This window comes from Aythya ferina (assembly GCF_964211825.1).
Source record: "Aythya ferina genome assembly, chromosome: 5".
Lineage (NCBI taxonomy): Eukaryota > Metazoa > Chordata > Aves > Anseriformes > Anatidae > Aythya > Aythya ferina.
This window is the reverse complement of record NC_140301.1, coordinates 62,007,905-62,031,215: the sequence shown is the minus strand read 5'-3', so window position 1 is coordinate 62,031,215 and position 23,311 is coordinate 62,007,905.

Below are 23,311 nucleotides of genomic sequence, written 5' to 3'. Positions count from 1 at the left end.
ATTAGAGATTACATTTTTCACACTTTTTGTTGGAATCTCAGTTTATTAGACTTTACTGCAGCATTAATCACTTGCAGTACAACCCCAGACTTCACAAACGCATCGGATCAGCATGAAAAAGGCAGAGAAAACAAGGGCTGTTGTGAATTAATGAGCCGGGTAGCATGTCTCATAACCAGCAGTGAAACAACCTGTGTTCTTCTTCAAGCCGCCGCAGAAAGCCCCGAAGTCGGCGAGTCTTGGACGTGATGTGAGCAGGGCAACGAAGTGAAACACCACAGCCAGGTTCGAAACCCCAAGGATCTGCGGGGCTGAGTCTATCCTAATTAATGGTGAAATGATGTGTGAATCTGTCCTAAGTGTTCAAATAAAGAAGATTGATTCCCAGTTATAATACGGCTTATAAGTAAAACACTAGGATTATATAGGGGAGATGTATGTGTCGTGAAACAACCGATAAATCAGGCAGACAGTTCCAAGGTCTACTGTGAAGGTCTGGGAAACTTTCAAAGTTGCCATTTATGGAGTTTGGTGTGGGATAAACTGGACTAAAAGGCCATCGTTACCCGAACTGCTTTGGTTTATGGTGTTTTTTTGCAAGAGGCCCGTTCAGATAACGCTTTATAATACTCCAGGAAACGTGGTGAAAAAGTCCCTACAATCCATCAGGAGCAAGCAGAGGGGAGGCTGGGGGTGATGAGGCGTGTAGGGACGTAGGGCCCCATTACAGTGCACAGGGGACAGGCCTGTTTTGGGGTAAATCAGCATAGTTTAGGGAGTTGCAGCTCAAACCTTTGCTTGCAGAAGACTTGAGGCATGCTGAAGATCCTCAGAACCCATCTGATTTGGGATGTGGGTGCGTGGGTAAGGTGATCTGCAGGAGGTGAGGAGTATCTCTGCTCACGGAGCCCCTGGAGAGCTGCAGACACCGATAACTGATAACAGCACAGGCCATGGAGGTGACCTGGGGCTGGGGAACCTGGTGTCCCCTTTCTGCTGCTGCTTTCTGCTAAAGATAACAGACTGTTACCAGGCTCTTCTCGCCCAGGTGATAAATGGCTGGTGAGATTCAGTGCTGCATGTCCCTGTCTTTGTCTGCACCTCTTCTGTGCCAGGCAGGATGGGGCCCAGGGTGGAGGGATGTGGGGTCTGAGAGCTGGGATGGGCAGCCAGACGGAGCAGCTGAGGTGTCCCAAACCCTCACAAGCCCAAAATACAGCCCTGCCCCGCTAGTGCCAGGAGGGGAGACTGAGCCACACCACAGTGTGCTGGGATGGATGGATGGATGGATGGATGGATGGATGGATGGATGGATGGATGGATGGATGGAGGGATGCTACGGTGCTCAGGGCAGTGATCTTCAAAGAGAGGTCCTGATCCCATGTGTCTTGTGGTGTCAAGTTTTTGCTGGGAGAAGAAAAGGTGTAAAAGGAAACTGCTGAGGCTGGTAGATGGCCATAACCCGCTCCCCACGGGTACTTGCTTGGCCATCTGAATACATAGCATTTATCGGGCTGTGCATGGACAGCTGTCTGTGGAAATGCTGACGTGTGAAAAGCCATCAGTGGGTGGGCAACGCTGCCTCGTACCACCAGCAGCTGGGCTGAGCCTTCTTCAAAACTTAATATGAGTCTTTGCTGTCAGGAGCAACAGACTCCATCCCTCATTAAACCAGAGCCTTTTTTTTTTTTTTTTTTTTTTTTTTTGAGGAACACAAAGAGCCACTCTTGTTTATTTCATTCGCATTTCAATTTGCCTTGTTTGGGTAGTTCAGGACACCCGTTGCATGAGAAGCATGAAACATCGCATATTGCCAGAGTGTGGCATCTGTAACTAGACGGAAATACTGGTAAATATCCTTCGGGAGGCTCAGGGACGTGGCAGCCAGAGGCTGACATCCTCCAGTGACGTCTGGTGACAGACAGGAGGCCAGCTCTGCACAGCCACAGCAGATCTTCTCTGGCAGGTAAAAGAAATTTAGCTCATATATGTGGATTGTATCTAAAAGACACAAATTAGCAAAAATTCGCACTTGTTTTTCCACCTTTGGCTTGATGCAGGCTGGAAATTATTATTTTATTTTATTTTATTTTATTTTATTTTATTTTATTTTATTTTATTTTAATTTTTTTTCTTGGTGATTCTGATGCATCCATTCCAGGCTGCAGGCAGCAATGCTGGTCCTGCGTGGATATGTCAGCAGTGTCCCCATGGGAGCCCAGGGACAAGGCAAGCAAGAAGAGCATCCCCATGATTATAGGGCTGCAGGTACTCACACCAGCATCACCTTGAGCCCAGGGGACCAGACTGACCCACTGCTGCCTGCCCTCTGCGTGGTCCAGGGGCTGGACAAAGTCCTGCTCCAGCTCAGCCCTCGTCTGTCAGCACCAGGGCATCGCTGTGGTCACATCCCAGACTCTGCCTGCGTGGCGGGGGAGAGATTTCAGCCTCAACACAAGCACACGATGGCTGGGTGGCCATGGGGTTGCCCATCCTCAGACAGATTTTACATCCAGAAGTGACCTACAGATGGAGGATGCTGGATGTGGGCACAGCAGAAAACACAAGGAAGCCCTTTGTAGCATCAGACCCTTTAGGTCTAAGACATGCAGCAGGGGTCAAAGCCAGCTCAGAGCTTCCCAGCCTGTGCCCATCAGTCCTCGTAAGGAGGTTCGGGGCAAGGATGGGGGGTGCCCTGCCACAGCCGGGGGACCTGGGGGGGCCAAATTCACCCATGCCCTGAGCCAGCCCTGCTGGATGCTGTCAGCCCTGATGCAGCCTGGAGGAGAGATTTGCACCCAAATCTCCATGTCCTGGGCTGTGCTGCGCAGTTTGGGAGCACGGGGCTGGAGAGGGCACCCCACAACCCCCAGCAGTGGGGTGGATGTGGGGTGGATGGGTTAGAGGTGCCTACCCAGCCTCAGCCTCTGTCTCTACACCCATCTGGGGCTTGGGAAGCTCCTGCTCTGCAGGACCATGTGCAACTCTCATCCTCCACCGAGTTCAGCGTAGGTGGTGGCCCGATGCTGTTAGAAATGGTTTCTCCCCATGCCCACACCTCCACGCGCTCCCAGCCCTGGGTGCTGGGTTGTCTTCTGGGGGCAGAGCACAAAAGATGGAGCAACTGGGGAAAAGCCAGTGAAAAAAACTGCGTTTCTGCTCACATCGCCGGATCTGCTCCGAGGTCAGGGAACTGCCAGCAAAAAAGAGCCCAGATGTTTCTCGGTCTGCACAGGCAGGCTGGCCAAATGCAGGTTAGCAATACCAAACTGCACATTTGTGACGGGGAGGATGCCCTCGTTGCAAAGCCCCTGGCATAAAATACACGCTGTGAAACGGGAGGTCGGGGTGCCGAAGTGATTTAAGAGCCTCTGCCCCGACTCGAGCATTTTACAGGGGTCTTTGCATTTGCTGGGTTTCTGGGTTCTAATATCAATGAGAGAATTAAATCATTATATTAAAACATCAAAACACTAATGCTTTGTTTTCATTGGCACAAAGCAAAATGATCTAACTCAAAAGCCATGAAATATCAGCCTTTTTTTTTTTTTCGCCGATGAATAATAAGATCTCCGGCTGCTCGTGATTGTAAATTTAATAATGTCAGTGATTTGAAAGGTTTGAATCCTAAACGTGAAGAAATGTGTTTTACCCCTTCCATCCACTGCCTCTCTCCCCCCTCCCCTCCCCTCCTGTCAGGAAGTTTTGGGGCAAATAAGCCAAAATGCATCGATCAGAGCCCGTCGGTCTCGCGTACCAGGTGAGTGCCAAACTCTGCTTACCCAGCGCAAGCCTCCATCTCCCAGGTGGTCTGCATTTGCTTATAGCTGGGTCCTGTAAGCAGATTTAATATTTCATAAGCACTGCTCCATCTCATGCCTATATTATTGACACCACATGGAAGTCAGGAAATTGGTTCTTTCTGGGAACAGTTTGCAGAAATATGCAGCCTGTCAGCTCCTTTCTCATGGGGTGCATTAACAGAGGGGCTCGCAATTACAAGTAATGAACCTTCTCCAGATGTCTGCAGTGACTCAGCTCCAACTTTATCTTCGATGTACGAGATGGACTTGACAAGATGGATTATTTGTGGATATAATATAATAACTTTGCAAAACGTGGAATTCCCAATTATTGCAAGACAGGCTAAGCATTCGGTAGGAGAGGAACGCCAAGGTTTATCCGCTGGATAAACAACAACAACCAAAAAGGAAATAAGCTGTGCCATTTCCCCCTCTTGAAACTACAAATGTTCCCATGCTGTTTTAATTCTTCCTCTTTATGATACCGTTTATGTTACACACATTAAAGTTAAGTCATGTCTTTAATAAGATGGAAACTGGAAGTGAGATTTTGAAGGAAAAGGAGCTCGGCGTCCTAAATTTGCTCTGCACTTGGAGAGCACAGAAAAACAACAGAAAGGATGGGATATACCAAAGAAAGCAATTTTAATTGTCATCTTCCATGGAAAATTGAATCCAGTCGTTCCCCACTGCTGTGAGTGCCAACGTACTGTGCTATATATGGCTGGGTGCTTATTTTAGCAATTCAGCTGAACAGAAAATAGTGTAACCAAAGTGAAATTTCTTGGGTAAAGCTCTAGCTGCAAATGATGCATAGGGTTTCTCGGGTTATAAATTTTAAGCTGCGTTTTTCGAGGCCTGCACCGAATAATTGGGACAAATCTCTTTTACTTTGGGTATGATTAAGAGCGATAATTTCATGCTAATGCCCTCTGAAGGCATACTTGTCAGGCGTGGATAAAGGGATGCTGAATTATCTTTCTTTTAAATCACACGTCTCCTGGTACCCAAGTTGTAAGACCGGGCTCTCCTTGGGGAAGTATTTGTATATCTTCTTGGGCTGAGCTGCAGGTTTGTTTGATGTGGATCTTCAAGATAAAATTACTGCGCTCCAGATGTTACAGTTTAAATGTTTGTACATAGGGATTTCCTTGGTTGTTGAAGAGAGGAGACTCAAAACAGACTCGATCATTCATGCATCTATTTCTAGCACATGCTTTGCTATGTTTGAGGAGGCGAATGTCAAGAGGAGCTTTTATAAACAGGCCTTTCTTTCTTGGGGCGGTTTGTTTACCGGCTAACGTGCGGCGCGGGCTCCTTCAGCGCTAACAGCAAACTGTTGATTCGAACTATCACGCCTCTCTCAGCAGCTCCAAAATCTTTCCTTTCTCCTTGGGAAGAGAAAAGAAAGGGGGCGATTCTGTTCCGTACCCACCGCAGGGGGGATGTGCTCTGTCCTCTGCCTTTTTGCAGCGAGGGAAAGGCCGAGCATTGAGGCACTGCGGGGATTCAGCACTGAAACAAAACTTGTCCAGGATGGTGAATTTCATGATGCCAAACGCCGTGCCATCAGGCAGCCGATCAGAGGAAATTATAAATGTTATGGGATTCTCTACAGGAAAGGCTCACACAATCACATACCTGCAGGAGACGAGCTCTTGGCGCTTGGTGGGATGGAAGAATCTGCTTGGGAAGGAGCAGAGAGCTTCCCTGTGGTGGGGCCGCTTCCCTACCATGGCTCTTCATGGGTGTCCTCAGCAGTTTGGGACCAAAACGTGTCTCAAAGGAGCAGCAGACATGTGTTGAGACACAAGCGACTTCAAAGGGAACAAAAGCACATCAGTGCGGTTGATAATTATCAAAAGGAAAAGCCAGCCCTTTGTAAATAAGGAAAAAAAAATACACCAAAAAAAAACCCAACACTGCAGGAGTGGGTATCTTCTGCCACGGGTTTTGGTGGCATCGTAAACACCAGTGGGGGAGCAGGGCTGGGTCTGCTGTCCTCGCCTGGGTGTCCAAGAGGTCCACGTAAGGGGGATGGAGGGAGCCTGGGGCTGGCTCAGCAGTTGCTGTTCTCATCTGGCCATTTTGGGTGGCCTTGATGTCTCAAGTGATGGCTTTGTCAGCATGGAGATGCAGAGGGGGGGTTAACTTCATCACTTCCATGTATCTACAGACCCTGCTGTTGACAACAGATGAGAAATTTGGGGAAGAACAGACAACCCAATTAAACAGCGGGACACAGAAGAGGCAGGGGCAGAGCAACGAGGAGCAACGATGTGGAGACCTGCCCTGAAGTCGCTCCCAACCCTCTGTGCCCCTCAGAAAAGAGGGAAAGGGTCCACTAAAGCCCCATTTGGGGTGAAAGCGGAGAACATCTGCACCCCTCCCCTGCTTCCCAGGAAAGAGGGAAAGCATCGGGGCGCGAACACCACGTGGAGCTGCACAACACCTCCCCTCGCCCTCCTCTTCCACGTGGGCAGTGATGAAAGATGAGGAGAGCCTGGTGCACGCAGCCACCTGGTGGCTTCCACCCAGAGCATCTGGGGCTCAGGCTGCCTCCTCCCGGGCACCTCGGCCCCTGGCTATGGTGGTGGTCTGGGATCTGCCGCGGCTCCGCATCTGCTGGCGAGCGGGGCCCGCGCCGCCGGCCCCAGGGTGCGAGCGGGCGGCCCCCGTCGGATGTTTCCCAAGCTGCTCGGGCGTTTGTAGTGAGAAAGGAATGTTCTTCCTGTCCCGCCCCAGCCCCGTTCAAAGCCCTGCCTTTCCCAGCCAGCCATATGAGTCCCTTCCCAATATAGTCTTCCCTTCGGCTTTATTCGGCTTTTGCAGGGGTTTCGTTAGGCTGTAGGAATGGAGACAGCTCAGGAGGAACATCTCCCCACTGTCCCCTGCGAGGTGACCTCGTGTGCCTGGTGGTGACCATGTCCCAGACGTGAGGTCGCCACAGCCAGGCTTCTCCTTGCTTGTTGGTGCTTCAGGGATCATAGATTCACCCATGGACAACGGCAAGAGGCATTTCTCTTTATTCTGGTTCTGCCTTTTTTTTTTCAGCTTGCAATGATTTTTAAATAAAAAATATGCACCTTTGCTATTCTGCACAAACTCCCCCCAAATATCCTCTACACAACATCGCCCTGCAGTTCCTGGTGTAACAGCATCAGGGTTGAAAACCTTTGGTGCATGCAGGTGCTAACAAAATCAGTGGGAAAGTCACAGCTTGTACTGCAGCAGCCCCAAAGCTCTACTTTACGGTAGTTTCATGACATTATGTGTGTAAGACGAAGAAGGCTTGAGCCCTTTCTCTGTACCCGTTCTGAAGCAGGAGGGTCAGGAGCAGACTCATGCTGCTGTCCCAGCTGCGTGAAAGGCAGCTGAGCTGCAGGCTTCCTTGCCTGAGCTTTAGTCCCACAGCTGTTGGATGCGTTTTTGTGACCTTCACCCAGAGCACTCATCTCAAACCATGATTTTGGGGTGGTTTGACTGAGGGTGGTGAGCTCTTTGCTCACTGGCAGGAAGACCAAGTGACCAAGATCATCTGGAGGGGGTTCAGGGTGAGCTTTGAGAGTAAAACCTTCATGCGTGCATACAAAAGTGGTGACCGCTGTGAAAACCCCATTTATTTTCAGATGGAAAGCTGTGTCTTGGGGATGCTTCAATCCCACAGCCTGAGGACCTGAATGCTGCCCCTGGATCAGACAGAGTGATGCAGGTGAGTATTGAAGAAAGTGAACTCTGCAGTGCTTTTAACACCTCCCACAGTGCGTATCGAGAGCTGGCCTGGGTATGTGTCCCTCCTGGCTCCATCCACACTGACTGCTCACTCTCCCCAGGCATCGCTGCATGGCACCTCAGCCATGAGTGGCAGTCTGCAGCTTGTAGGTCCCCAAAAGGATGGTTTTCTACTCTGTAGCTAGTTTTTTGCTGCTGAGTGGCTTATTTGGTTCACACCCAAGGTGCAAACTAGTGTAGATGCAAAACAGGCAGCAAGGAGGCAAAATAGTTTCTGGGCTAGAGTTGGTTATGGCATGATGGGGAGGAAAAGAGGCAAATAGTGGAAAAGTCAGTATAAATGTAATATTTTGGGCTAAGAAATAGTGAGGGACAAACAGGTACATTTTTTTCTGGGATACAAGAAGCTGTGCCACTACAAATAGGGCAACAAAACCACCTGCAGCTGTGCTGGCTCCTCTGCCCAGCTCTCACCTCCGGGAGACCAGCAGCACCCTGCAGCACGAAGGGTGGTCTCAGGTGGCCCCGTGGCTGTCCTCGGCGGTCCCCTTTGTTCCCTGGAGTGTGGCACTGGTGGAGCAGAGCTCATCCCAGCCAGAGCAGCAGGAGCAGCAGGAGCAGCAGGGCTCCCACCGTCCCGTCCCGGAACACTTTGTCCTTGGATGCTGCTCGCGGTGCGGCTGCGAGGACAAAGATCGACGAGCCAACATAAATCATCGTTTGAAGTCTGCAATGACAACATGGAGAAACATTAATGGGATCGTTTAATAAAATCCACATTGTTTCCATCGGGAAGCTGTATAAACAGCACTATCAGGGGCTGCCTAAGCCAGCCCTTGAAGGCCGCGAGTGCGTGCCGCTCGGCTCATGCTTGTTGCATGCGGAGGGAGGCAGGGAGCTGGATCGAACGATTGATTAATCAAACGGTAGTTTGGCTCGCAGGGGAGCTGGAACGCAGCTCTAACACACCCTTCCCTTCCGCGTCGAGCTGGCCACCTCCTCCTCCAGCCCAGCTGTAGGTGAGAGATGCTCGGAGGAATGCGTGACGCCTCTTGCCTGCATTTACCCGCTCGTCCTGCCGGCACCCATGGGTCCCACCCCACTGGTCCCCACTGAGAGAGCTCCCTGGCTGCTCTTCTTGTGCAAATTGGTTAATCAGTGCCAGTTTCCCCATTTCCTGCTCCTTGTCATTTAGGCACTGTCCCCTTGTCCCAGTGTGCCGTGTTTGGAGGGAGGCTGGGTGCGTCTATGTTCATGCATTTTGGCTGTGAGCCAGCACCCGGATCCATCACAGCCAAATCAATCTGACCACGATGTGTATAATGATCCAGGGGGATCAGGGAGGTCCTAAAGCCTATCCACAATGGATATCACCCAGGACAGTGGTCTCACCTCTCTGCCAAAATCCCCTGAGGCTGCCCCAAGGAGCTGTGGCTGCCCCATCCCTGGTGGTGCCCAAGGCCAGGCTGGATGGGGCTGGGGCCCTGCCCATGGCAGGGGCTGAAATTAGATGATCTTTTATGATCCCAAACCATTCTGTGATTCTATGTTTTTCTCAGCACCAGATGCACAAGTTGGCCAAAGGTCCTTCCTGGAGGTTTTGGTGATGCCAATGTGTTGACTGCTGCCTTGGCAGAGGGAGATTTTCCTGCAGAGAAGCGAAGGCTGGAGGAAAAACGGGCTGCGTTGTCCATATTTTGCAGAGGGATGAAGCCTTTTCCTGCATTCACTTGGGCAATGCTTTGATTTTTCTGCTATTTTTAGGAACTGCAGATCTGAACTTGATTGTTCTGAGCAAAGCCTAAAGACGGGCAGAGCTGCCAACTCGTGGGATTTTATTGCCAGCTCTGTGGTATTTCTTAAGTCCCAGTGCTTGGCGTCATGTGACGAAGTGAGAATTTCAGGGTTTGTTTAAAAAGTTTTCTCAAATAAGGTGTGAAACCTGAGACACCTCCAAGACTCAGAAAATATAAAGAACAAAAAATATTTATTTATTTTTTTTTTTAGGTATACTGGTTTTTGAGCGAGTGTTTCAGGGAGCTGGCCCTGATTTTGAATGAGGCAGGTTATGCTGAGAAAGTGTAATTTTAGTAGCAAGGTAACATCTGTGGGGAGAGGGCAGCGCAGGGCACGGTGGAGCCAGACCTTTTTTTGGAGCAGACCAAAAATTCAATTTGCCCGTTTCTTTCCAGCGGTTATAAAGCCTGTGGGGACCACCATAGATGCAGGTACCTGAAAGAGGTGCAAGTCCAAATAAATCTGCTTTACCTCCAGAGGACTTGGTGGCCTTCACCCTTCAAATATTCAGCTGGCCATTTCGCAAATCTAGCAATCCTTCCCGTGAGTCCTTAGGTGGAAACCTGTGGCTGTTGCACCTTCCAGTGAGACTGAGAAGCTCGATTTATGCAACTTCAACTTCTTTTTGCCTCCTGTAATTTGTTTATCTTGTGCTGGTGCCCCCCGTCCATGCTGGATTACAGACCCAGTAGGGGAGATGCTGCGCTGGCACTCAGTACCCAAAGCAGCTGCCTTCCCTCTCCTTGCAAGAGCACGTTAAGATCTGATTCTTGGCTTTGTCAGAGCCCATCATGGGTCTGGACACCCTGAGATATCTCCCTTCTCTGCTATTCTGACGTTTTCTGGCTGATTCCAAGCCCAAGAAAATTCCTCTGCATTATTATTATTATTATTATTATTATTATTATTATTATTATTATTATTATTATTTTTCATCTGTTGCTTTTTGTTTGTGCAGCAGCAACTTGCTGGGGTTTCTTCTAAAGCCATGCACGGTGCTCCCAGATGTCTTTGATCAGCCAAGGCAAAACATTTAGGTGTTTTTATTTTCTTCTGAAGTTTGCTTTTTTTCCCCTGAGTACAGCGTGCAGCCCTGCTTGCTGAAGGGGCTTTCCTGTGACAGCACCACTTTCCTTCCTACCTGACACCTAATGGTTTGTCAGTTTGATTACTGAAGGGAAGGATGTCTTGGAAGGGAGAATTTGCTTCCATGGGGGTGAAACCCTGCTCTGATGGAGCCAGGGGATTTCTGCATCTGGATCCAATGGGACTGGGATTTCCAGCCCTATTCTCTCTTGGGCTTGGGAACAAAAAATGGATCATAACATAGCATAGCAATGTGTTACTGAAAAAAAAATAAACAACAACATGAATGATCTACCAGCCCTCCTGCACTGTCATAGTTACACTTTTTCTAGGTTCACTGTTAGCTCAAACACAGTCCCAAGGGACTTGGCAATGCCAACAGCAAGCTGAAGCCCAGTTTTCCCCAGTACATCTCCCCAGCACGCTGGGGGCACTGGGCAGAATCAGCCGATCTCTGAGAATTTGCTGGTTAGTTTGTTAACTGTTTGGCAGCCTTCACCCACCCAAAATGACACCACAACTTTAAAGAGCATAAAGGAAAACAGAAGAGAGAAAGAAAAATCTTTGCTGAATCTAATTAGTTGAATCTAATCAAGGGCTACAAACATAACCATGCTTGAATTATAACTGCGTCATTATTTCTTGACTGTAGGGCAGAGTGAAAGAAAGAATATCCTGAATGAACACACCCTGGACTGGTTTGGATTTCTTTCCCATTTCAATTTAATTCTGATTTTTCTGACCCGAGCTCCTGGGGCTTGGGATGCGTCCAACATCTCCGTAATGGTGTTACTCCACCTGCAGCCTCCACTCCAGCCTGCGTGTCTGTCTGAAACCGCACATTTTTTGCAATTGGAGCAATATCTGAAGAACCCCTCCAGGACCAGACCCCACTGTGCAAGAATTTGCACCAACACCTACCAGCGAGGTGGTTTCAGCTCAAAAGACTTGTGGCTATTGGCAGGAGGCCCTGGGCATGAGCTGAGATTCACCTGCTGCCCTCAGTGCACTTTTTGCTTTACCCTCCTGCTAACACAGTGACTTGGATCCTACAGCACCATGTTCACCCCATTTGTCACTAAATTCCATTCTGTGACTACTTTAATGACAAAAGAGGCAGTAGAAGTGTAAATAAGGTCTTAGTATTGGCTTAAGACTATGTCCAGATTTTAGGTTTGGGACAAATGTACAGAGGGAAAATACTAAGTGTGATCCCTGTGTGTGACTTCCAGATGTAAGGAAAAAATTTTCATGGTGAGGGCAGTCAACTATTGGAGTGGGTTTCCAAAGATGAACTGGAAAAAGCTCTGAGCAGCCTGAGCTCAGACATTGGGTTAGGGACCCACAGATGCTCCTTCCAGCCTGAGTTACCTGTGATTCTACAGCACTTGGGTTGATCAGGTTAATTTCTAGACGATGTGGCCACCTGCAGCTGATAAGGGAAGGAAGCAAGCCACCAGGGAAGGAAGCAACCCCTGGGGGAATTCCCACCTTTCTGGGACAGACCCTTGGGCTCTGAAGCAAAGTGAGGGGGTGAGAATGTGAATTCATGGCAATGTGTGTAAGGAGCTATAGGCTGTCCTCCTTCCCTCAGCAGGATCATGGCCTTGGGGCACCCAAAGCTCAAGGGCTTGCTTCTACTTTGCTAAAATTGCCAAAACTCAGCATGAGCAGCAAAACGAGCTGGAAAGGAAAGCCAAACAACCTTCAATCAGAGAAGACTTTGCTGATAAGGAGAGACCCTGTCTGGGGCTCTGGTGCACTTGGGGAGGGAATAGTGTATCACAGGCTGGAAAGGAGTCACCAGTGCTCTGCCTTTTGCAAGCAAAACAGACATCAGACCAGCAGTGCTATGCGGAAGACATGCAAAGCTATCCATCTGCTCCACACAGCCCCAGGAAGACCTCGGCTGGATATTGAATCCAGCTTTTGGCACTGCACTTGAGAAAAGATGCGGACTCCTTGGAGAGGTTCCAGAGGAGAAGAACAAAGAGGAACAGAGCTCTAGAAAACATGACCTGCAAGGAGACACTGAGAAAATTGGGGTTGTTTAGTCTAGAGAGGAAAAAACTGAGGGAAAACATGATAACAGCCTTCAAGTATTTTGACTTTCCTCACTGGATAGGAGATAGGAAGCAGTCCTCGGTGCCTGCTGGGGATAGCACATAAAGTGATTAGGTTAAGGGCAAGGGTGGCTGAGGTCAGGCTTTAGGAAACATTTTCCGAGGGTGAGAACTGGGATTCCTTGTGTGGGAGGTGGTGGAAACTCCATCACTGGAGGTTTTCAAGAAGAAATTACTTAGCTATGTGTCAGGGCAGGCTAGGTGGATGAGAAGACCCGTGGGGACTAGAAGACCTCTTGAGGTCTCTGTGGCCATATTCTGAGGTGAACTCAGAAGCTGAGCCACGTTAGCCTTGTCCATGAGGACTAAGAAGAGTGCCACCCTGCTGGACATCACATCCATTGCTTTGGCCACTTCTCTCACGAGTGCCAACCCCAGCAGCTCCGAGGAAGGAGCGAGGACAGGGCTTCCCAGAGCACCGAGCCGTGGGCCAGCTGCAGTTGACGGCTCCACGAGGAATGCCAAGGCATGCAGAGGCGCTGGACGTTGCCGCTGTGGAGCCGGGTGTTGGAGGAAAACAGTCGTGTCAGAGGCGGGAGGTACCGTGGGTGGTTTCATTGTAGTTGTTTTTGTAATTTATGACTGGTGAGCCTGGAGTCTGGGAGGAGTGTTCCTTTTTATGCTCTTTTGTATAAATCCAAATAAATAAATTCTGGGAGAATCTCTTAGGCAACCAGGGCCCGGCCAGCGTGTAGCTGTTAAGATTAATATCTGCCTCTCGAACCGCGCCAGAAGACCAGAGAGGGAGCTGGCAGGGATCTCAAAGCACTTTGTAGGTTCTGAGTGTGTTGGAAAGTCTGGCGAGCTTACGGCGCTCCAGTGGGAGCTGAGTCCTTGGGCAAAGCCAGTCACAGAGGAGAGTGAAAGACGGGACGTTCCCTCCCAGAGCGCTTACCTTGAGCGAAAGCTATGAGCGTTTCTAGAAGGAGGGGACATCCCAGCTCTGGAAACCATGCTGCTTTGCTCAGCGATGAAAACACCACCAGGACACGGGGTTGGGTCACCATGCTTCGTCCCCAGGGATGTGCTGGGAAGGGGAGCAAAGCCCACCCCAGGAGGTGAGCCGGGGCTCGCTACATCCCCACCATGGTTTTTACTAGATGGAGGAGGACACCAACGGAGCAGCGCGTTGGTTTATTAGCAGAACAGCCAGGAGGCCAACTTCTTTTGGAGGGGAACAGGGTGCCGCCAGTAAAATGTCACCGCCCAGCTGAAGGAGCGACAGGATAATGGATAGGGGTGAGCCCCGAGGAAGTTTTGGATCCTGAACGCTCTCAGACGCTGCGTTCAATAATTTTATGACACGGGCGTTCAGGGGAGTTTCTCCCGGAAACATTTGTTTTATAAATGGCTCATTTTCTAATTACATTCTGCAGGGCTGAGCAGCAACAAGAAAAAGGAAGGGAAAAAAAAGGAAAAAAAAAATAAAATAGGGAGGGCCACAAGACTTGCCAAAGCTGACTTGACGCACACTTGCTGCAGCTTCCACTTTGATGTGAATGAGAAACATCCACCGAACGCGAGCGATGGCCCTGGAGGGAGATCTCCGATGGGGAACTGGTGGGACCTGTGCGGTGGGGTGGCCGAAATGGCTTCGACAGGGGGTGCCCAGGGAAGGGGGCCTTCCATGGTGGGCGGCCAAGGTCGGTCCCCACGGGCTTCCCACCCAGCCCCGTTCCCCTCCCACGCAAGCCAGCTCTGTGGTCTCTTTCACTCTTGATTGAAGAGCGTGTTTGCCAATGAGCCCCGTCGCGGGGCGGTGAAGGAAGAGTTAACCACTTCCTTCCAAAAAAACACAAAAGGCCACCGCTTCCTGACATCCCAGGCTCGGTGCAGGGCGAGAGGAGCAGAGCGGTGGGGGACGGCGGGGTGACCCTCGCCGGTGCCTTCAAAGAGCTGGGGGAAGAGCTCGGGGCATCGCTGGCTGCAGAGAGGGCCCCAGGCTCCTCCTTGGGCTCGTGCCCTGGTTCACGGGACTTGGCCTGGCTGGGTGCTGCGAGGCCAGGAGCCCCGCGGAGCCGGGCGGGAGCAACTTTAAAGCATCGCCGGTAAGAGGAGAGCGAGGCGCGTTGTTACAGGATGCGGCCCGTCTTCCCGCTGGAAGGGAATCTGGTGGCCACATGTATCTACGTCCCCCGACTTGATGATGATGATGAAAGATGTCATGCTAGGAAGCTCTGGAGATCAGAGACACGCGGACCACATACCGGCATTTCAACACGAGAACACAGCTCCCAGCGCCTGCCGAACCTCGGAATTTGCACCTTGTAACACTAGAAATGGACATCTGTAGACGAAAGAAAAACCCTTGTGTACACACGGATTTTATGAAGCCGAGGGGGGCTCTTTCATCCCTCCAACACTGTGAGGGCAGCCCTGCTGCCAACTGTTCCCTTTTGGATGTAAAAAGCGAGTTTAACAGAGTTTGTGTGTGTGTGTGTGTGTGTGTGCCTACGTGCATGGGTGCACACGCGCATTATTCTGGGATTAGAAATCTTTTCCAGGCTCAACAATAAAGGGTGGCACATGGCAGCTATTGTCCCCGCTCAGCCAGGGTGAAGTCGGGGGAGGTCACAGATGTCCTGACCATATTTAGCTCTCAGAACAGGATTAATTTAGTTTAGCTTAATTTATTTTTTTTCTTCTTCTCCTCTTTTTTTTTTTTTTTAATTATTATTTTTTTCTCTCTAAGGAAGAAGTTGCTGGCTGGCTGGCAGGAATGCAAGTCACAAGTTTTGGGACCAAAGAATTTGGTCCTCATCCCATAGAGTCTCAGAAAATGGCTGTTTCTCAGGGAAACGGGAACCTCCTCGTGCCCTCCTAGGCTGAGGTCTCAGTGGAGGCAGTCTAGCTCACCAGCCACCTTTGACAATCAGGGAGCAATTTCATACAAAATCGTGGTTTTAGGCTGGACCCAAACTATTGTAGCTATCTTCTCCTGACCTGCTCCCCCACGGCTGTCAATGTGGGGGGGACAACGCTCCCCTGAGCGCTCCCTTCTATGAGCTGTGTGCAAGTCTGCCCCTTTAATGAAAATAAGAGGAAGGAAAAAAAAGCCTCAACCCAGCGACCCTCCTTCTCCTGGCCAGATGAGCTGTTCCTCAGAAACACCTGTCTGGTAAATTAGAGTGGGAATTGTAAACGCCAAGCACAGCATATTTTCCTTCGCCACTAATATATTGAAGTTGCATATGGTGCCCTAGGGGAAAGGCAATTGTTTCAAGTCAGCTTTTCAAATCGTGAGCAAATCCTAGGGAGAGAGATTCGCTGATTTACAGTGGACCTCGAGAACATATCACCATCCCGTGCCTCGGATGAGGAAAACACAGAACAGGAGCCGGGGCTGTTACCAGCCAAAAGGGACAGCGAGGACCCGCTGTGCGGTGGCACAGATGGGGACATGGGGAGCAAAGCCCCCGGTGCTCAGGCTGGGGCCAGGGGAAGAGCTTTAGCCACACACAAATTACGATCCCTTGTCTAAAGGAAGGGGAAGCAGCAGAGAGAAATTAAGGGGTACACAGGGGGAGTTATGTCCCCCTTGGCCATGCACAAGGGGTGCAAGAGAGCTCAGCCAGCAGCCCCGCTGCCCCAGGGATGGGAATTCTCACACAGCAGCCCTGCACGGGCACGCAGAGGCGAAACGACCCAGGCTTTCAGCTCGTTTCAGAACAAATGTTAATGCAAATAAAAAGCATTTAGGTAAGTGTTTTGTCATTTGGTCCCTTCATAGCTGGAAGAAGTGATTGTTTCAGATTTATGCGCTACGTGTTGTTTTTCTTGGCAGCGTGCAGAGTGGCGTGGTCTCAAAAGGCTTGCAATTTTAGGGATACTTTTTGATATTTAAAGAGAACCTTTTGGCTGAAGTCCACCAACTGCCTATAGTCACAGATACTAAAACTTCTTTCCAGTGACTGCCACTAATCACGCAACACCTTTGTGCTTAACATCTTGCCCTGGAGTTGACCCAGGGACTAATGGATCCCCATCCTTGCATGGTTCTCCAAAAATTGATGCACAGACAATCCCAGCAAGGCCAGAGAACCTCACAAGCTGCTGCCTCTAACAGGCCCTGACTGCTGGGGTTCAGTGAAAAAAGAAAAAAAAATATATATATTTATATATAAAATAATACAAAAATACAATGTCCATGCCCAGCATTGTGCAAATGTTAATGCAAAGATGAGGCACAAAATGAGATAGCAAAGAGGCAATGATGAGAAAATGAGTTCTTTTTCTGAGCATGGGATATCAGTGGGGTTCAGCTGGGAGTGTAAGAGAATAAATGAAAAGCTACCTGGAAATAATAGTGATAAAGCAAAGGTAGAGAGGAATGGAGGGAAGGACAGGTGCAGTGAAGTTGCCAGGCTTGTTGATGTTATTCCAAAAAAAAAAAAAGGATTGTTTCTTAAATTTTAGTTTATCAAAAAAAAAAAAAAAAGAAAAAGGACTAATGCTTTGTAGGTCGGGTTTATATATTTATATATCCCAGCTGAAGCCACCAAAGAGAGGAAAGAACTTGGATGCTGCTCCCACCTGTCCCCTGCCCTAGAGAAGCAGGGCCATGCTGCCCTGCTCCATATGCTCATTACCAATCCCACTAATTTTATTTCTGATTATTTATGTTTTTTCATGAGCAGCCATTAAATGTTCATTTGTTAAAGGCTTAACACATTCCATTACACCACAAAATTTATATTTGTAACCAAACGATGTCTCAGAGTGATTCAGAATTAAATTAATGTGACACGGACTATTTATCAATATGGCAGCTTGGCTGCTCAGGAACCAGGAATGATTTAGTAGCGTGTATGTGTGCAAACCTATGGGCTCTGCCCTGGTATTTCTCTCATACTGTAGAGGAACTGATAAAATAATCCTCCAAAGTACCTCGACATATGGTTTAGATCATCAAAGAGAAAAATACTTGTAAAAGCACAAAGAAGGAAACCAATAAACATGTACATCTTACCAGTTAACTCCCTCTGTAGGAAATGTAAACCATGAAGGATGGTGGGTTTTGAGTCAAATTCTGTCATTTGTGTATTTTTTTAATTACAGTAACATATTGGCTTAAATTACAGCCTGGCCATTCAAACAATGGCCTTGCAGGACGAAGGGCAGAAGCTGGTGGGGATCGGCGGGGCTGTTCTGATTTCTATCAGCAGAGCCCTGCCCCTTTCATTGCTGCCCCTCCGAACCTGGGAGGTTTTGCCACTACTCCAGGCCTCACCGGGTTGTTTTTGCTAAAAGAAGAAATTTATGGTATAGTGCTAAGTATTCCACCCTTTCTTTAAAATAACCATGTTTTCCTTGTATGTAAAATTTAACATTTCTTTTTAGAGAGGAACAAGGCTAAAATCAACATGTGTTTTGGCAGATTCATGTCAACAGTTATCGTGACTTTACCAATTTCCTATTTTTTTAAGGAAGACTCCATTGCAAACATTCATATATTTGGGATTTGCTCTCCCATATGGCAGAGCTTATGCAATGACACAGTACTCATGTTACAGCATATTGAGATTATTCTTTAAAAATATGTACAGTTTTGCTACCTGGTATTTAGGCTGCAACCTATTTTCAAGTATGTAATTAAGTAAAAATAAAACTCTTTGCATTTTTTTTTTTTCTGGAAATTCCAGCATTAAAATAAAACAGTAGATGCCTGAAGTAAAGTATGTCCAGGCATCTGAGACACTGCAGTTAGTGCACCTGCATTAATCATTTCCTGAATTTTCCAAAATAAATTAGATGATAGTTGAGCATTTACCAAATATAAAGTCTCAGATGATGCTCACAACAGCAGGTCACTGGGTTCATGAATTCAGGAAAGTATAAACCTTTCCTCTGGTGGAGTTGTCTCTCTTCATTTGCCCACACCTTTTTAGCCATGTAGAAATTTCTCTCACTTAATTATTTCTCTAACACTACCTGTTTCCAATATTTTCATGACCTACTCTTTGGAAAGTGTGTTCTTCACTGGTAAATCAGCCATTTCCCAACAAATTTCTTGGGATTCTTTTATATTTTGTCAAGTCAAATTTTATGGTTATGGCAGTGCAGAAGTTATTTATTGCTTCCTTGAACATTCTCCATTTCCTAGAAGACACTGTCTGTCACCTGCAGTAACGTCAGGGAAATTTATGAAGCGCATCTATAGCTCCATTTGTGATGATGTCACTCTCTTTAAGGGGAATGACTCCTTCACTTATTGTCAATATTTCAAATTGAAAGTACCGAACTTAACCTTAAGTAGATTCCACTTGGATTTCTTTATCATCGATCACATAGATAAGGTCTACCATTTCGTTATCCCACATTCTCAGTCTTCTGAAAGAAGGAAACGAGCTTTTTTCCAGGCTCTTTTTGCATGGCTCACCTTGGGTTCAGCCAGGAGACCCCTCCTTCGTACCTCTCCATCACTCCCCAAAGTCCAAGGCAGGTCCAAGACGCAAGCCCCTGTGTGCAGTCTGCCCACAGCCCATCTTTTCTCTGCTCATTTTGCAGCAGATGTCATTGCATCTGGTAAGTAACCACACTGCATTCAGGTCACCTTTGTCTCTGGTCTTTAATGTGAAAACAGCTGGTCTCTGGAAGAGATGGGAAAGTCTTTTGCAGTGAAGGGGAAAATAGGCAAAGAAGGTTTTTATTTGGAATTTATGTATTTGCCATCAAACCTATTGAAAATTGCACAGCTGTCCTAGGCAGCTTTTATTCACCCTGAATAACATTTACCAGAAGACCCCAGAACTGAGGCATATCAAAGTCTCAGAGTTCAGGAGCACAGTTTCTACATTTACTCATTTCACACCAACAATGAGGAAAATACATTAGCAGCTGGAAATCCTCCTGACCTGGGAGTTTCACCTACAATTAGAGAAAACTGACAACTGTGTTAACCATCTGCTATTTCTTTTCTGAAGACGATCAAACGCTTCAGAAAAATGCTCCTTTGTAAAGTGTTGTCGGGGGAACAAGTGCATGACGTGGGTCTGTATTTATCTAGGAAAGCAAATAAACCACTTGTCTTGCAAAGGGAATTAAATGGAAACTCCCGAGGATACAGATCATGTGTGAAGTCAGCCACAAGACCTGTTTCGGGATATACGTGGCCTCAATGTGTTTCTGTTGTAGTTGTGTTTTTCTTCACCGCACACTTGATGTGACTAACATGCTTCAAACGCTCTGCAGTTGCTCGCTTTCCAGCCAGGCCAACGCTTCAACATGTGCACCTTGAAGTCTTTAAATCCACAGTCCCTTTTCACATTTTTACTTTTGCTTTGTGCGATAACTTCGTGACCACTTCTTTTTGTAGCCTTTATTTCTGAACAAAAGTCGTGCCATCCAGGGACAGCCGGTGACTGTCAACACGTGACCAACTGTGGCTGAAGACCACAGTGCTGTAAGAAAACTGATGGACACTTGCAGAAAGGAAAAGAATTACATGTCATTTTGCACCCAAACATATTTTTTTCATATTTTTAAACAAAATTATTTATTTATTCTCAACAGATTTGCTCTCCTTGCCCCCAAGTCGTTGCCCAGTGCATTGCCCTTGCCTCCTTGTCTGCCCCCAACTCTTTTCTGCTCTAGACACCTTCACTTCCAAACCTTGCAGCCGTTCAGCCTTCACACTTTCAGGCTGCTGCGGAGAAAGCCTGTGTGATGGTGTGGGATGTCATTCTGGCTCGTGTCTTCCATGAGATGAGGGCGTTGGGCTGGGATTTCCATCATTCTTGCAGCTCCCTTCTTCTGCCAGGGGGCTGAGCCCCTTCCCTGGGCTCAAGGATAGAGGTGACCACTCTGTCTTCATCTTCAGCAAAGTCATTGATTGCCTAGAAGGCAAACACGAGCTTTTAAGGATTTACCTGCAAACCCTGCAGATGTCCCAAACACACATGCCCAACCACAAGCCAGGAGGCCTTGTAACACAGGCTGGTGATTGCACAGGTAGCGATGGTATGCGGTCATCTCTCCAGCCCTGAGAAAATGCTTGATCTGGGGGTTCCTACCCATCAACCAGCTGCTCCAACTCAGGCTCCCTTCAAGGATTGCCACTTCTCCTCCACAACCCAGGCATGTCCCACCTTGGCTGTACAGGCAGGTGGGGTGCAGAGGGGTCCTGGCGTGGGGTCGTGCCATGGGCGCCTGGCCAAGCAGCACCCCATGGCACCCCAGCTGTGTCCACAGCACGTGGAGGTGAGTCTGGGCATGTGTCTGGCCAAGCCAGAGGAGCACAGATGAAACCTCTTTCCAATACATAATAAAAGGAGAGTGAAGCCAGCTGGAATATCCTGTACATTAAGTGTGATGACTAACTATAGCAGATGTTGGTGCATTTGTTAAAGTTTCCACCAGAGAAGGAGGGACTGGAATATGAGCATTTGAAAATCAAAGGTAGCCCATGAATTAGGGAGGAGAAGCGGGAGATGAAAGGGGACGGAGACGTGGGGAGAGAAGGGGGCTGCTGGGATGGTGAGAAGGATGTTGGGGGAAAATGTGGTCAGGGGCGAGGGGATGGGGAAGTCTGCAGGACCCGTGCGGGGGGTGTGCGTAGGGCCCCTTCACCAGTGGGGAAGGGCTGTGGAGCCTTCAGCATCACAAGGATAAATGGCTCCGTTCCCAAGGGTGAACGAGATGGAAAATCACACGCACAGCTTTGGGCAGCCGCGGAGAGCAGTACTTGGGAGCCATGCACGCATCTCCCACCCCAAGCCACCAGCAGAGGAAGTTCTGAGCACCGCTACCACAGCTGTGACACCACAGGCACCAGAAATCAAGGGCAGCTCTGCCAAGGCATCGCCCCTCTCCTTACCCTGTTGTAGAATATTGGTTCTTCCTTCTGAGCGGGTATATTCATCTTGGGGCAGCTCCACTACACCGGCTATGAGCCCCAAAGTCACAACATTTTATGTAAAGCAGAAAGATAAATGCACTTAATCAATAGTCAAACATAACTGATGGACTTTCTAGTCAATACTTACTCTTTTCTGAGGAGTCTCTGTCTAGTAGCTCAGCCAATTTCTAAAAATATGGAACATGAACGTCCTTGACTGATCTCTTTCCAAAAAAAAAAAAAAAAAAAAGTTGTTGTCATATTGTTGCTCAAAAAGGTAAAACTTAGAAAACAGAAAACTTTTTCTGTGGCTTACAAGAGACTTCCACTATGCTAATTTATCTGATTTTTTTTACCAACACTGTCAAGACTAGGTTGGAATATTTTGTTTACAGAAAAAATATGCATTACAGAAACTGTAGCTTCCAGGGGGTAAGGTTAGCCACATAATGAAAATGAGAATTTTATAGAGAACTAGTAAATTCCATTTATCCCTTCAAATACTGTAAATAACTCAATGTGTTTTTGTGTGGTATTTTATTATTATTATTATTTTTAATGCAAACTAAAGAGCATAACCATCATTTGACTTTTGCCTTTTTTTCTGACATTCAAAGATTTTGCAAGCATAGCACTATTGGCCAATACTACAACAAAATTCAAAGCACAATCTTATCCTCTGGAAAAAGGCTAGTAAAAGTGGAATTGGAAGCAAACAAAAATAATTTATTGATATGGCCACACACTTATGCAAACGGCTTTAATGTTAAAATAATTATAACATGACGTATCAGCTGATATATGAAGCAATTTCCCTCAATATTTAGTAATTGCCTGCTGCTGATCTTTGTGGGATCTGTTCACTTATGTAGCAGTTTCTCAGATTTATTCAGCCATGCGTTCCTCTGTGCACAGGGCAACAAAACATAAAGTTTAAATTCTGTATACACAAAAATGGTATATACATGGCAATGACTAGAAAAATCTATGTAGCTGGTCTAAGTGTTCATGACAAAAATACCTTCTCATTATTATTTCTCTGTGTTACATGATGCTGTCGGTGCTTATGTAAGAGTAGTTTAAGCAATACCAAACAATAACAACAACAACAACAATCAAAACCAAACAACAACAACAAAAAAACAACCAAATGACTTTATTTATTTATAGGAATTACATGAAGATAAATCTGTCAGCAATATGACTTAGGTCTCTGTCATTGTCACTGTTATCAAAGATAAAAGGCAAAGAGGATGATCAGCTCTGGTTAAGTCATGTTCTTTTAGCCCAGTTGGCTACCCTAATAAAATATTGTCTTAGCTGTTCCTTGGCAAATGAGATGAACATCACGTTAAAAAAAAAAAAAAAAAAAAAAAAAAAAAAAAAGGCACCAAGGTTCAGCTTGGAAAAATGGAAGCTCTGGAAGAAAGATTAAAATACATGAAATATCACTGGCTTGGCTAGCAGCAACTGAGGGAGAATGAAACAAATATTGGAATGACATAAATCCTGAGGAATTACAGAGTTATAAGGAAGGGCTGAAAGTGAAGAAGGTAAAATTTTGGCTGTCTAGCCACAAAAGTTTCCTGGTGCAGATATCCATTAGCGGAGTGGTCTTACGAGGAAATGGTGAAGGATATATAACGTATGACATTTATAACTAGACTAAACAAAAGCTATGCAGTCCTTCCTTCACCGACGAGTGCCCCCAAAATCCTCTCCTTCTTCCCATGCAATCCCTTGCACTGTGCATGGATTAGCCACATCCTGCAGGAAGCACAACCCGTTAGAGCATTGACTTTCTTTTCTTGAGCCATAGCCCAACCAAACCTGGGCTTTGAATGCTGCTGAACTCTGGCTGGGATGGCTTGGGCTCGAGCTGCAGTCACAGCCAGCCCTGAACCAAAATATGCCCTGGTTCAACTCCCTGCTAC